This window comes from Paroedura picta, chromosome 2, assembly GCF_049243985.1.
Source record: "Paroedura picta isolate Pp20150507F chromosome 2, Ppicta_v3.0, whole genome shotgun sequence".
Taxonomy (NCBI): domain Eukaryota; kingdom Metazoa; phylum Chordata; class Lepidosauria; order Squamata; family Gekkonidae; genus Paroedura; species Paroedura picta.
This window is the reverse complement of record NC_135370.1, coordinates 68,118,905-68,132,211: the sequence shown is the minus strand read 5'-3', so window position 1 is coordinate 68,132,211 and position 13,307 is coordinate 68,118,905. Positions and strand designations below refer to the sequence as shown.

The 13,307-nt window shown below is 41.9% G+C and overlaps 1 long non-coding RNA gene across 1 annotated transcript; it reads left to right on the top strand.

The window, feature by feature from the left end:
• The first annotated feature begins 264 nt into the window (after window positions 1-264).
• On the top strand, window positions 265-8,563 carry LOC143828679 (uncharacterized). The gene is made up of 4 exons (XR_013227827.1): window positions 265-515; window positions 4,481-4,701; window positions 5,442-5,559; window positions 6,588-8,563. It is a non-coding gene; the product is annotated as an uncharacterized LOC143828679 (long non-coding RNA).
• Window positions 8,564-13,307: the final 4,744 nt, after the last annotated feature.

The following is a 13,307-nucleotide window of genomic DNA, read 5'->3' as shown; positions in this document are numbered from 1 at the left end:
TGGGGGGTGGGGCTGGAAGATCTTCGTCCATCTCTTCCCCAACGATTGGGAGGGGGACCTGTAGGCTTTGTTTCAAATTCTCCCTTAGTCTGTTCCTTCCTCTCCTTGCTTTTACTCAACTTCTCCTCCCTACAGTTTCTGACCCCTTTCCTCTTGTTCTATTGCCTTTTATCTTCCCCTTGCTTCCAGCTTGCCTCTTTGCCGCCATTCCCTCCAAACTGATATTAACCCCACCTGGCTCATCAGCCTCTGCCCCACCCTTCTCCATGGCAATTAGCTGTGGGTCAGAACATTGCTCCCAAGCCTGACCCTTCCTCCTTGAAGCTAATGCTGAGGCAGCCTGGCACCTACCAGCTAAGCTATGCCCCCATCAGAGTCATGCACCTACCAGGGTGGCAAGGCACTCAGTTTCTCTGGTGTCCCAAGGGAGCTGTTGGGTAGCCCGACTCTGGCTGTAACCATCCCAGCTGCTGGGCTCTGCAGAGTCTTGCCCTGCCCTTGGTGTAGCAGGCCAGGTGAGTTCTGGGGTCGTTCGGTGCCAGGGAGGGGTCAGAGTCTGGCCTTCTGGGCAGGAGACTGGACAGCTGAAGAACTCTAGCTGTCATACTTTGGCTGGCCCAGAAACCTCAGGGAAGGATCAAGAAGCAACTTAAGCAACTTAAATTTGAGTTAAAACGTTAAAAACTATCATATCAACATATTTTACATAGCATAGAGAAGAAAGGCCAGGTGAAATCAGGGATTGAAATCAGGGGTAGTACATTTACAGATTTTAGTTCTTATATTTCAACTGCTAATTACAGTTTCATAAGTTTTTCACAATGACAAATCTTATGTTGGGAGGCTTTTTTTTTTCTTAGCAGGGGGATATTGTTACACCTCAATAAGGACTCTGTAACACTTTGTTTAGAGCCTCTTGTGGCGCAGAGTGGTAAGGCAGCCGTCTGAAAGCTTTGCCCATGAGGCTGGGAGTTCAATCCCAGCAGCCGGCTCAAGATTGACTCAGCCTTCCATCCTTCCGAGGTCGGTAAAATGAGTACCCAGCTTGCTGGGGGGTAAACAGTCATGACTGGGGAAGGCACTGGCAAACCACCCCATATTGAGTCTGCCATGAAAACGCTGGAGGGTGTCACCCCAAGGGTCAGACATGACCCGGTGCTTGCACAGGGGATACCTTTACCTTTACCTTTAACACTTTGTTTGGCATAAACTTGGCCACAGATTTTATTCAACAACTGAGCATAGTGTAAGGATCCTGCTGTTTTGCAGTCAGCCAGTGTTGGATATTTTATATTTAAAAGTAGCAGAGTTAAGAAAGATGAGACCAGATAAGGTTGTATTAAAGTATAAAAGTATTTTACTATAACTACCAGAGTTGGGGAACTGGGAAACAAAACAAGAAACCAAGAAAAGGTATATATATTCCTATAGTTCCTAACCTTACATGTTACATGCTGAGACTCAAAATGGATATCCTAACAACAAAGAGAGGAAGGGGAAACAGATCTGCCCCATGCTCCAAGTGTGACAATAATAGTAACAATTCCAGCAAACTGAGACACTCCCAAAACAGTAATCTTTTCAACTGACTTAATGATAGGGCAGGCAAGGTGGGATGTTTCCCTCAGCAAGAGAGGGGGGAAAGAGGCTGGGTATAGACAGATGACCACTTAAAAATCACCTGGCCCATCCCCCTCCATCACCCCCAACATGCCCTTTCCTGCTGTCATTCGAGAGGAGCAAGGGCTGGGAATCCCTTGGCTCCCTCCATGCCAGTCCTTCCTTGGTGCTGGATCCCTCACTGAAGCAAAAGCTCCCTTTGGGAAGTCTCAGGTGCTCTACCAGTGTTTTCTCGAAACACTCCAGTACACTTGCTTTGACAATTCGCTAACTTTTCTGGTTTACAGAAGGCTGCTACACTCTTTCTGATACCCAACCCCCTTCTTGGTGTAGTGGTTAGAAGTGTGGACTTCTTATCTGGCAAGCCAGGTTTGATTCTGCACTTCCCCACACGCAATTAGCTGAGTGGCATTGGGCTCACCACAGCACTGAGAAAGCTGTTCTGACTGAGCCTAGCCTTAATATCAGGGCTCTCTCAGCCTCACCTACCTTACATGTCAGTTGTGGGAGAGGAAAAGGAAGGTGAATGTAAGCCACTTTGAGACTCCTTTGGGTAGAGAAAAGTGGCACCTAAGAACCAACTCCTCCTCCTTCTCTTGAACCACCAGTACTTGCCTTGATTTTTTAACCATCTTAAGGTTTCTTACCTCACCAAACAAATGATCTCTGCACTCTTCAGAGCTAACTCCCTGCTTGTCTCAGTAAGAACATTCTCTTCTCACTAGAAAATCTATTTCCTTTCTTTGGCCCAAATGAAAGTCTTCATCTAACTATCCACTCTTCCTTGCCAACTTTCCCCAGTTCTCCTGTGTGTGTTAAACTGCTCTCAGCTGATGTTAATCAATCAGATTGATTGGAACAGACTTTCTGTTTCTCTTAAGGATTAACCCTTCACAATTCCTTACTCTTTGTATAGGTCTTAGAAGCTTTTAAAAAATGCAGCCTGACACATCCGTATTATGATACAAGCTCTTGGCTAAGTTCCTATAAGACTTGCCTCTCATCTGGAATTAAATTGTATCAGATGAGCTTTCAACTCTCAAATTCTGTGATTTTCTCACTTGGTGTAACAAGAGGAACACAGGTGGCATCACTTGGGTTTGTTTTGTATACAGTAAATCAGGATTGTTCTCCTGACTCTTCAATCTTTGGCAAGACACACACCAAGCAACAGGCTATTGTCAGAAATAAGAAAATGACAGGCACTGATAACAAATTTTATTTATTTACTTACTTATTTATTGTATTTATATGCCACCCTCCCCTGGTGGAGGAGCTCCCTTTTGCAGGACCTGTGGAAGTGCTTTAGTTCTGTCAGGGCTCTGATCTCCTCTGACCTGAAATCAAGGGACTTGAAATCAACAGCAAATATCACCTGTTTCAAGCCTAATAAGTTTATTTGTACAATATGAACTCAAAGTGTGAGTTCATAAGTCATAATCCAGAGGATCCATCCAGCATTGGTCTGTTCCTTTTATGTTATTTCCATTTGTACACAAAGCTCATTTCCTAGACACATGCTCTCCGGGTTCAAATTGCATCTTGTTGATTTGGTGTCAGTGTCTGTCCTATTCCTATTTCTGGCAGCAGCCTGTTGCTCGTTGTGGGTCTTTCCCTGTCCTGAGTGCAATCAAATTTTGTTGCCCTCCTGGAAAGCTCCCCATGCATACAATCAGGAAACCTACAGAAATTCACACTTCTCATACCAAACATTCCTTTGGGCTGGTCCCTAGTACTGTGGCTGCTCCACCATCCAAACTTACCTACTCTGCTTGCTTGGAGATTGCCAACTTATTTTTTTTCTGAAACTTTGGAATATTTCCTTGTCTTGAAGGAGCTTCCCTCTATTGACTTAGCTTTGACAGCCCCCCCCCCAATCTCAAACAACTCCTCACCCACAACAATGCAACATCTAATGTGAACATCGATACTGGTACTAGAGCTTGCAACAAACCCAGATGCCAACTTTGCTGCCATGTACACTCCAATGCCACAGTTACTGGACCTAACAACATCACCTACACCATCAAAGGCTTATACACTTGCTCAGCTTTCAACATTGTATATGCCATCAAGTGACAACAATGCCCCTCTGTTCTCTACATAGGTCAAACCCTCCACCAAAGAATCAATGGACACAGGTCTGACGTCAAAAACCACACGATTGAAAAACCTGTAGGGGAACACTTAGCCTTCCAGGACATTCAATAAGGGACCTGAAAGTAGCTGTTTTATTGCAAACGAACGTCAAGAACAGGCTAGAAAGGAAGATTGCAGAAATGCAAGTTATTACAGCACTCAAAACAATGACATACCCTGGACTCAACAAGGAGATGGATTTTTTAGCTCACTATGCATGCTAACCTTGTTTAACTCATGTATCCACATTCCCCACAATTTATTTTCTTTGAGACAATGTGACTGTTAGTAATATGTAATGTAACTTTGAATTTAATTCTCTGGTCTCAGGACAAAATAGTTGCCAGCTCAGCTTCTACTTGTAGGAATGTTTCATACTTAGGTGGAGACAGATGGGGCAAGCAACAAATGGTAAAGTGTAAGCCGTTAGTCACTAACATAGACAGTTTTATTTCTCCTATATTTTTGTGAACTACAACTGAATTCGAAGGGACTGATTGGCTGGTTTAGCAAAGAATTATCATATGGCTGTATTTGGATGCTGTGACACAGTTTACTAATTTAACAGGATTAACTTTTGCTCATATATTCCCACTGTCATGATGTTCAGTTCATAGTGTGAGGAAGAGTGCTTGCATTCAAAAGATTACGCCTTGAATCAATCTTTGTTGGCCTTAAAGGTGCCACTGGACCCTGATTTTGTTTTGTTGTGCTGCTTCAGACCAACACGGCTACCCACTTGAATCTAGCTTTGGGAGATCAGCCTAAATTCTCTACAGTTGTTCCCTGGGAATAAGATCAACCCTATGGATTATTTTATCAGTTCCTCTGTGCAACAGTCTTCACAGATGCAGATAGAGCTCACTCAAGCTCCATTTCTTGATCATCACTCTCCTATTAAATGGGCAACATACTCTACCCAGCTCTACAGTGTGAAGACAGGTAAACCTCTCTTTGAATGTACCTGGACTTTATACATTTCTTTTCTCTCAAAACAATTCCCTTTCTTTAAATTTCTCCCCACTCTTCCCCTCCTCTCCATGGTCTCTTCCTGGTGCAGAAATCTTGCTCACCCAGTAACTCACCATTCACTCTTCCCTCTTAACTCTTCAGATATGCATAAACACAACCATTATGCCTTTCAGTTTATGTGCCTTTATGTTTCCCTAAATAAAATCTAAACCTTTTTGCGAGGGTCTTCATTTGCCAAGACAACTCCCTTGTCCTCTGCTGTTGTGTTTCATCTTTTTGGTGCTCCCCAAGACTCATAACAGAGGGTAAAGTGGGTAGGAGCAATGGTTACAGCATCCAAGTCTGTCCTCATCTTCCCCAAGAAGTTTCTCCTTTAGTTAAGGAGCACACCTCCTTTCCCCTCCCTGACCTAATATTGGACCTGCCCTAAATGCTTCCTCATAATCAGTCAGCCCCACCCCACCTCCTGTGTTCACCCTAAAAACCTATGCTAGTACCCGGGCTTATCCAATCTGGTTGGCCCTCTTCCTTTCCTTCTTACCTACCCCCTCATATAGGAACTTCTGCTGGGCCATTACTCCTGGCCTCCTTAATACTCCAATGGCCAAAGTCCTTGACCATTATTGTTGATATTGATGTCTTCTGTATTGTTGCGTGGCCTCCACTGAAGCTTCCTGTCTCTTCCTGCCATGTACTTGCTATTTTGTCAGGTGATGGCCTCAGCCTCTGCCAACTGCCACCTTGCAGCTTCTGAGAGGGACACTGAGACTTGCTTCATGACAAGGAACCTGAAGTGCTCCGTAGCTTCCTTGCTGGGATCTTCACTTGGTAAATGCAGAGGTGGGAGGGCTTATATAGTGTCAGACCTGGTAGCAATAGTGTCCTGCTTGGCTGTGGAGACACTGGTTGTGGTGCGGAAGCCACAGAAGGGAGTAAGTTCAGGTGCTTTGTGATTACTGGTAGCCTAATAAAGGTATTTTGAGGTTGCTTGCCCATTAAACAGGCAAAGATTCTTAAAGCATACACTCTGCTTCCCTTAATTTGTCAGTGTGTCAGTTTTCCAAGCTAGCCTGACTGAGCAGTTGGGAAGAGGTTTCAGCCTGATCTTGACTTAAATTTCCCCCAAATTGCTTGCAATTCTAGTTACAGAAATCCATATAGAAATAAAAAAGATACATGTGGTAACCCTCTCAACTCCCCTTTTGCTGATTTATAGGGATTTAAGACACCATTTGTAGTCAGTTTTCTCTAGAGAAGAAAGCAGCAGAGATTTATAGTGTCTATAACAAAAATGTTTATATACAAATTGTTAAGAATTATAGGATCACAGATGCCATCACTAGAGGCCCTATAGAATCCAAAAAAGAAATTTTATACTGAGCATACTCCACATAACACTGCATTGTACATACCACAGTCCAGTTCTGAATGATTTCTTCACTGCTGGATATTGCTTCAATATGGCTAGCCCTCCATGGATCTGAGGTAACATTTGAATTAATTTCCCATGTGAACTGGACAGAATGAATGCAAAATAATCACACTAGATCCACATCAGATTAGTAGGGACAGCTGTATTGGCTGTGGCATTGCAGCACAAGCTGAGTCAATTTTAAGGTTTCCACAGTTTCATGAAGCCCCAGCCACTTATAAGTGACTTTCCGCATCTCTCATGCTGATGCTATGATGTCTGAATCAAATCCAGGTTGGTATGCATGAACAGTATGAGGAATAGCTATAGCTAGCAGTTGTCAAGACTTGGGGTATATAAAAGTAATGGGTTTCAGTCATAGAGACTTTTATTTTCTAGACTCCAGATCCTCCAGCCAGCTATGCTTTAATTTTGCTTTATTCAGCAGAGAGTGGCTGAGTCTTCCAATGAAAATTTGGGAATTTAACAACACTCTTTTATTGATCTCTTGGATTGGATCTCAGGCCAGTGAAGAACACTCATATTTGCTAAGGGCATCAATAGCATATTCAGAGTCAACAAAGCTGCAATGAGAGATAAGGAGAATAACAAGGCTGAGCTTCTCAGAAAAGAAAGCCCCATGACAGGGGATCGATATAAAATGTTGTGGTCAAGACACAGAAGGAAAAAGAAGAGTGACTGAATTGCTGCAAAGGAAGTGCTAAAGACTGCACCAAACCACTGCGGCAGAGACCTTGTGGTAATGGAGGGCAATTAGTACAGGACGTACTGGCTTCAGTTGGTGAGCCTGCAGCTCTTCTGCTTTAGCGCTCAGAGTTAAATTGAATGCACTTCTTCATGAGGCTATTCAAAGGCAGGTTTATATTTTAATGCAGCTATTATGGGACATTGAATAAGAAGGCTGAGTTGAAATGTAGTAAGAACGACCTACACTGCTTTGCGACACCATGTTTTAAACCAACCTGTTTTGTTTTTCTTTGGTCCAGTGAACATTTTTCTTCAAATACAGTGGCTTGAATCCTTCCATTCCATTCAGCAAGGGTTAAAATCCTCCTCCAACCTGTAGAATCTTCTTTTGATGGAAGAGATATGTTCCTTCAACAAGAGGAAGCATTCATATTTTGTTGAGTTAAGTAGTACAATGGAAGCTTACATTTTCATATATTTAAATGACTAAATTTCTGCAATCTTATCCCACTACTCATCCACACCACTTAGCTGTATTACTGGTTCAAAGATACTCCAAGCTTACAACAATCAGTTCTAAGGTGTGTGGTACAAGGGAGTACCAAACGGTGATACAATCAAGTGTTACCCAAATAGGTCAGGAAATTAGCTTTTAATGGAGACATAGCAAAAAGGGGTAAATAAGGATCTCCACCAATATTCATGGGGTTGTTCCCTTAGAGAAACTCAAAATAACCAGTCAGATATTAAACTGGAAATGCTTTTTAATAAGGGGAATTAAGGGAATACAGTAAAGCACATAAAAGCACACTGAAAAACAAAGACACAAGTCTGACAAGATAATAAGGGAAGAAAGGGGAGAGGTTATTTTTGGGGAAGGCAATATTAGCAGTCACAATGTGCAAAGGTCCATGATTCAGCAGCAACCCCCCCCCCCAAAAAAAAAAAACCAACAGAATTTCACAGAAGAAAAGTAAAGAGGACCTATATGCAAGTAGAGGTATATGTATGCGTCCTAGAACACACATATGCAGAGTAGGGCAATAGCCCACTTGATATAGAGCAAAATGCTATCCTAGGCTATGTTGATGTGATTGCTCCCAAAACAATGATTTAATAGAATCTCCGGAGTTAGAAATTGATCCAGGAAAAACGTTGATGGGTGCCCAGGAGGTAAAAAATGGCTGTGATTGTCTTACCTAAGGAGGACTATAGAAGTTAAATAACTCTTGATGACCCTTTAAGTACCAGACAGGAAAGCTATTAAGTTTGGGAAAGTGTTAAGAATTGCTAATTCTGGTAGATAATTACAAGGGAAGGAAGATTGGGAAATTGATGAAATGAGTTGCTAGTTCCTGGAAAACCTATTGTCCTAAATTATGCATCTCCGTGGAGTATGGAAGAGGCTGTTAATGGTTAGCTGCTTTTTCTCATACGTTATGCGCTATATGTCCAGGCTTGTCTGGAGACTAGTATATGTGCTGGTGTCCTGTTTGGGACAGTTTATTTACCCTTATAAACTGGCTGACATCTATTTTAGTGTCATTTTGGCCGGGCAGTGTGTTGAAAATAATATGTATTATGATATTGAAGAAAGGGTGTTTATGAATGTCTATCTATAAACGGCTCCTCAATGAGAGGAGGGGGTCACCTGCTAACACAAATATAGAGCCCATCATTTCAAAACAGTGTTATATTATGAGCATATCTTGTACCTTACTGATGGCAAAATAAACTAAAATATGTAGAGTTACCTGACATCAGGACAGAGCAGTGTTCATCCTTTTTTGTTTTGACTGGAAGCAGCTTTCCCCAGATTCTTAAGATAATTTTACTTAAGAATGCCAATATATGTAAATGTATTATGGAATTCATATTCAAAGAGTGGCACAAAACACAGAATGTCAATAAGGACTATGACATTAACTAGGTGGTACCAATGAGTGACTGTGCAGTAGCAGCCATCTCTAAACGTCTTTTGGATTCAGCCACCAGAGAGAAACAATCAAACATGAAATATTATGGTTCTTACTGAAACTAGACCCATATAGATGCAGACATTAATATAATTATGCTATGTGGTGCAGCAGTGCAACCATTATCCATTGTGCATGCAGTCAGATAAGTCAGCAGAGTTACATAACCATAGATCCTCCATGAATCTGTTTGGTGGTGGTAGTGGTGGAAAATGTTGCAGCTCATTTATTGTGACCCTATAGGGTTTTTAAGGCAAGAGAGATGGTTTGTCAATGTATTTCTCTGCATAGCATTAGAGTACCTTGATGATCTCCCATTCAAGAACTAAACAGTACCAACCCTGTTTAGCTTCTGAGATCTGATAAGACAATCCAGATGCGAGCATGGATATATCCACCTCCTAATACTTGGATTGCCAGGTATAGGAGACTCCTCAGTAATTCATTTTGGACTGGTAGAGACAACTGTTACCCAAAATGCTCAAAGAAATGCTCAAAAAATGTGTGGGGAATTGACTATACAAGAAGGGGGGAACTGGTGAAAACCGTTTTGCCAATGAAGTGATTATGAAGTGATTATGCCCTGTGAAGAACCCAAGGCAAACAACAGATACATAAAAATAATGTATGTAGCTTTATTAAAGAATAAGACACAAGATCAATGCAGTGCAATTACACTGACACATATATGCAGAGAGAAATAAGATAGGAAATGACTAGGTTTCAGGGAAGAAGGCACAGCAAGGGTTATACAATTACCAATCTATGTGGGGGGCATTGATGGAAGAAGTCAGGCATTTAAGTTGGGCACTTGGCAAGGATCCATACCAGGAAAACTGGTCACCAGCGAGATCCTTGAGGAGCTCAAAAGAAGAGTTTTTATACCTCTTTCCAAGCCACATATGTGGCAAAAGGTCATGTAAGCTAAGGTGGGCTTTAGACAAAAGGTGTGGTTGTCCTTTTGATTATGGTGGCAAAAAAAATTGATTGATATAGGATATCAAAGATCAAAGGAATTAGGGGGGGGGCCTCTGGAAAACTTTGGATCCAGTTTGAAATTTTAAATTTTCTAAATAAATATCTAAGTGGATACAGCAATAAAGCTCTTGGCAGGCTGGCATGATAGTGGGGACAGGAAGGGAATTCCTGAGGTGAGAAAAGTGACTTCTGAAGATCTGTTGGTTCCCATATAAGCAATACAATGGCTGGCATGGGGTAACGCCGGGAAGGAGGATGCTATTTGAAGATTGAGGATGCGTATGTGCTCCCTCGTTGGTGTAGGGATGCAGGGTTCGTGAGAGAGGTTCGTTGGTCATGTCTTGTCGATGTATGTTCTCTTCAGAGTACATTATGCTATTGGCCTGACTTTGCTTTTTCACAGGCAACAGTTTATGTTCAAAAGCTTGATTGTAGAGGCACGAGGATGTCATTCCAGTCCAGCAATGAGTTCTGCTGACAATGAGGTCTGTTGCCATTGATAACAGAACCAGTTCCTTCCTTGAGCATTCTCTCTAAGGCTCGGTGTTACAAGAATTCTTGGGACTTATTTTGGCGTAGAAGCCCTAAAGAATCTGCCAGGCTCTGTGCAGAGCCACAGAAAAGTTAGAAAAACTGTTCTAGAGGAGGAGACAAATAGATAAATGTGATAGCTGCTAAAATTGGAGCAATAAAATTGCTCCAGCACTCAGTCATTTGAAAGAAATCAGTTCATATAAGAGCTGCTTCTGGAACTTCTCACCACTTGAGAGAGTAAGGAAAGCAGAATAGTATTTGTAGATATGATAAGCCTTAGTGCCAGTGTGCCTGCCTCTCATAATAATATATATCAGTTAGATTTTTTTTTCCAGTTTTCAGTTCTGAAATATTAAAAACACAAGTCATCTCTTGAATCTCTAAAGAAAACAATGCAAGGACTTGAAAATAATAAAATGCTATAGTTTTCATTTCTCATTCCATTTTTACCGGGGCTTTCCATCTTCTTGCTGTAACTAGGTGACACTGCAAGCTTATTTTGTATTATTGCTTAATTTGACAACTTGGAAAGCTCCTGTCTCACTTGCACCTTGAATCCAAATTGGCCTGTAATGCTTAACTGAGAGCTGCGAACAATGCTGATATTTTTCAAATGCATTTTATTCCGCTGTAATGCTGCTGAGATGGAAAACGAAACAGTTGAACCTATTTGGTGAGAACATTTAAGTGCCCATTAAAATGTGTCAGAGTCAAAGACTAAAATTATGTATGCTTCCTGTGACAACCTCACCACATCACCGCTCTTCCCTCAGTAACGCTTTCCCAAAGAACATTTTTAATGCATGTTAATTGCTGACTTTATTAAAGCTGATTTGTATAGAATCGCTATTTCACTTCATCTCACCAGTTGTGCTGTTACCTTAATTTCCATTATTCCTGTCTTGAAGAGTCAGCAGGTTGTAACATTGGTTCCGCTCAAAGTTCCTTGGGAATACTCTGTTTTATTTACAAGCCTGTCCTAAGTCAGTGAGCGTACACCGTAACTCTTTCATTGCAAGACTACTCGAGTCCTGAGAATTGCACTAATCAGTGTGTCTAATTCTCTGTAATGTAATAGTTAACCTAAATGGTGTCGCCATATCCCCACCACAGTGGCAAACTCCACTGACAGGTTAAATTGCAAGGCCTCTAAATGCCCCATACACAAACATGTAGAGGCAGGCACCTCTCCATGCAATGGAAAATCATGAAAAGCAAGGAGGAGATATTTTAAAGCTTCAGGCTAATGATGGAGCTTGCCTTTGTAATCTGTTTTACCTCATGAACATTCAGAACGTTGCCTGAAGAGATTTGTAGTTTCAATGGGCCAGGACTCCAAAAACATTCAGTCATTCCTTTGGTGCATAGGTAGATAACTCTTCCATGATTCTCAGGTTACATTTTAATCTCAACCCAGAAACAAATGTCACAGGAGACATACGGTTGTGCTAATAGGGAGGTTTTTGAGAGGGGACGTTTCTTGACATGCAACATTACTTCTGTAACAAGACACTGAAATCACTGAACTAATGTGTGTGAAGCTTTAGGACCCCCCCCTGGATGGCCAATACTTGATGCTGTCCCCCTCCTCATTTTTGCTCCCACTGCTATATCAAGCAGCAGTAGGGATAGGAACATGGAAACAAGAGGTTCTCTTTATGGTGAAATTATGGCTTCCATAATGTTCCTTCTTCACCAGTGCTGCAAGGTACTAGGTCGCAACTAGAAAACCAAAATGTAAGATAAAATGTACTATTTATCGTGATATTGGCAGCTGCTTCATTGTGAGTGGGGGTGGGGAAGTGAATCTGCAATATAATGAGAGAGAGAGAGAGAGAGAGAGAGAGAGAGAGAGAGAGCAGAAGCCACATGTATGCTGTGCAAAGTAAATGCATCCTTTGTGGAGTGTCAAAGTAACATGTGTTTAAAATATGTAACTATTTCCTTTGATATACTGGAAGTAGGGCTCCAATCCTTAACTAGTTTCTGCTTCTTGCTGTAGTTGTTTTATTGTTTAGGACTGGGAGATGTATATTGAGAAGGATTCAAAAGTCACTGTGAAAAAAATACCAGTATTTGTTGGGAAGGTTTTGAGGGTCCCTGTTTGATTTTCAATCATTCCCTGCAATTTTATATTGCACAAGTATAAAAAGGTAAAGGTAAAGGTATCCCCTGTGCAAGCACCGAGTCATGTCTGACCCTTGGGGTGACGCCCTCTACCGTTTTCATGGCAGACTCAATACGGGGTGGTTTGCCAGTGCCTTCCCCAGTCATTACCGTTTACCCCCCAGCAGCAAGCTGGGTACTCATTTTACCGACCTCGGAAGGATGGAAGGCTGAGTCAACCTTGAGCCGGCTGCTGGGATCGAACTCCCAACCTCATAGGCAAAGCTTTCAGGCGGCTGCCTTACCACTCTGCGCCACAAGAGGCTCTCTTGCACAAGTATAGAATCATATAATCAAAGAGTTGGAAGGGACCTCCTGGGTCATCTAGTCCAACCCCCTGCACTATGCAGGACACTCACAACCCTATCGCTCATCCACTGTAACCTGCCACCCCCTTGAACCTTCACAGAATCAGCCTCTCCGTCTGATGGTTATCTAGCCTCTGTTTAAAAATTTCCAAAGATGGAGAACCCACCACCTCCCAGGGAAGCCTGTTACATTCCAGTCTCTCTCTCGATGACAAGCCAGTTGATGCATCTGAGAAGATTTTGTGTATAAGGATAATATAGGATATCAGCTGCAGCAAAAAATATTATATATTTTATTAACCTGTTTAGTGTGCTTTGTGCTTGATATATGATATGCATTTAAACACATGCATTATTTTAATGGTTCATAGTTCAAAGACAAAGACTGCATCCTGTACAAAGTTAAGCTGCTTAAACCTCATTGAGGGATACAAGATTAAGGACACAGGATTGTAGCTGGTTAAAAGGTTGCTCGCTTCTCCAGCTGTAGTTACT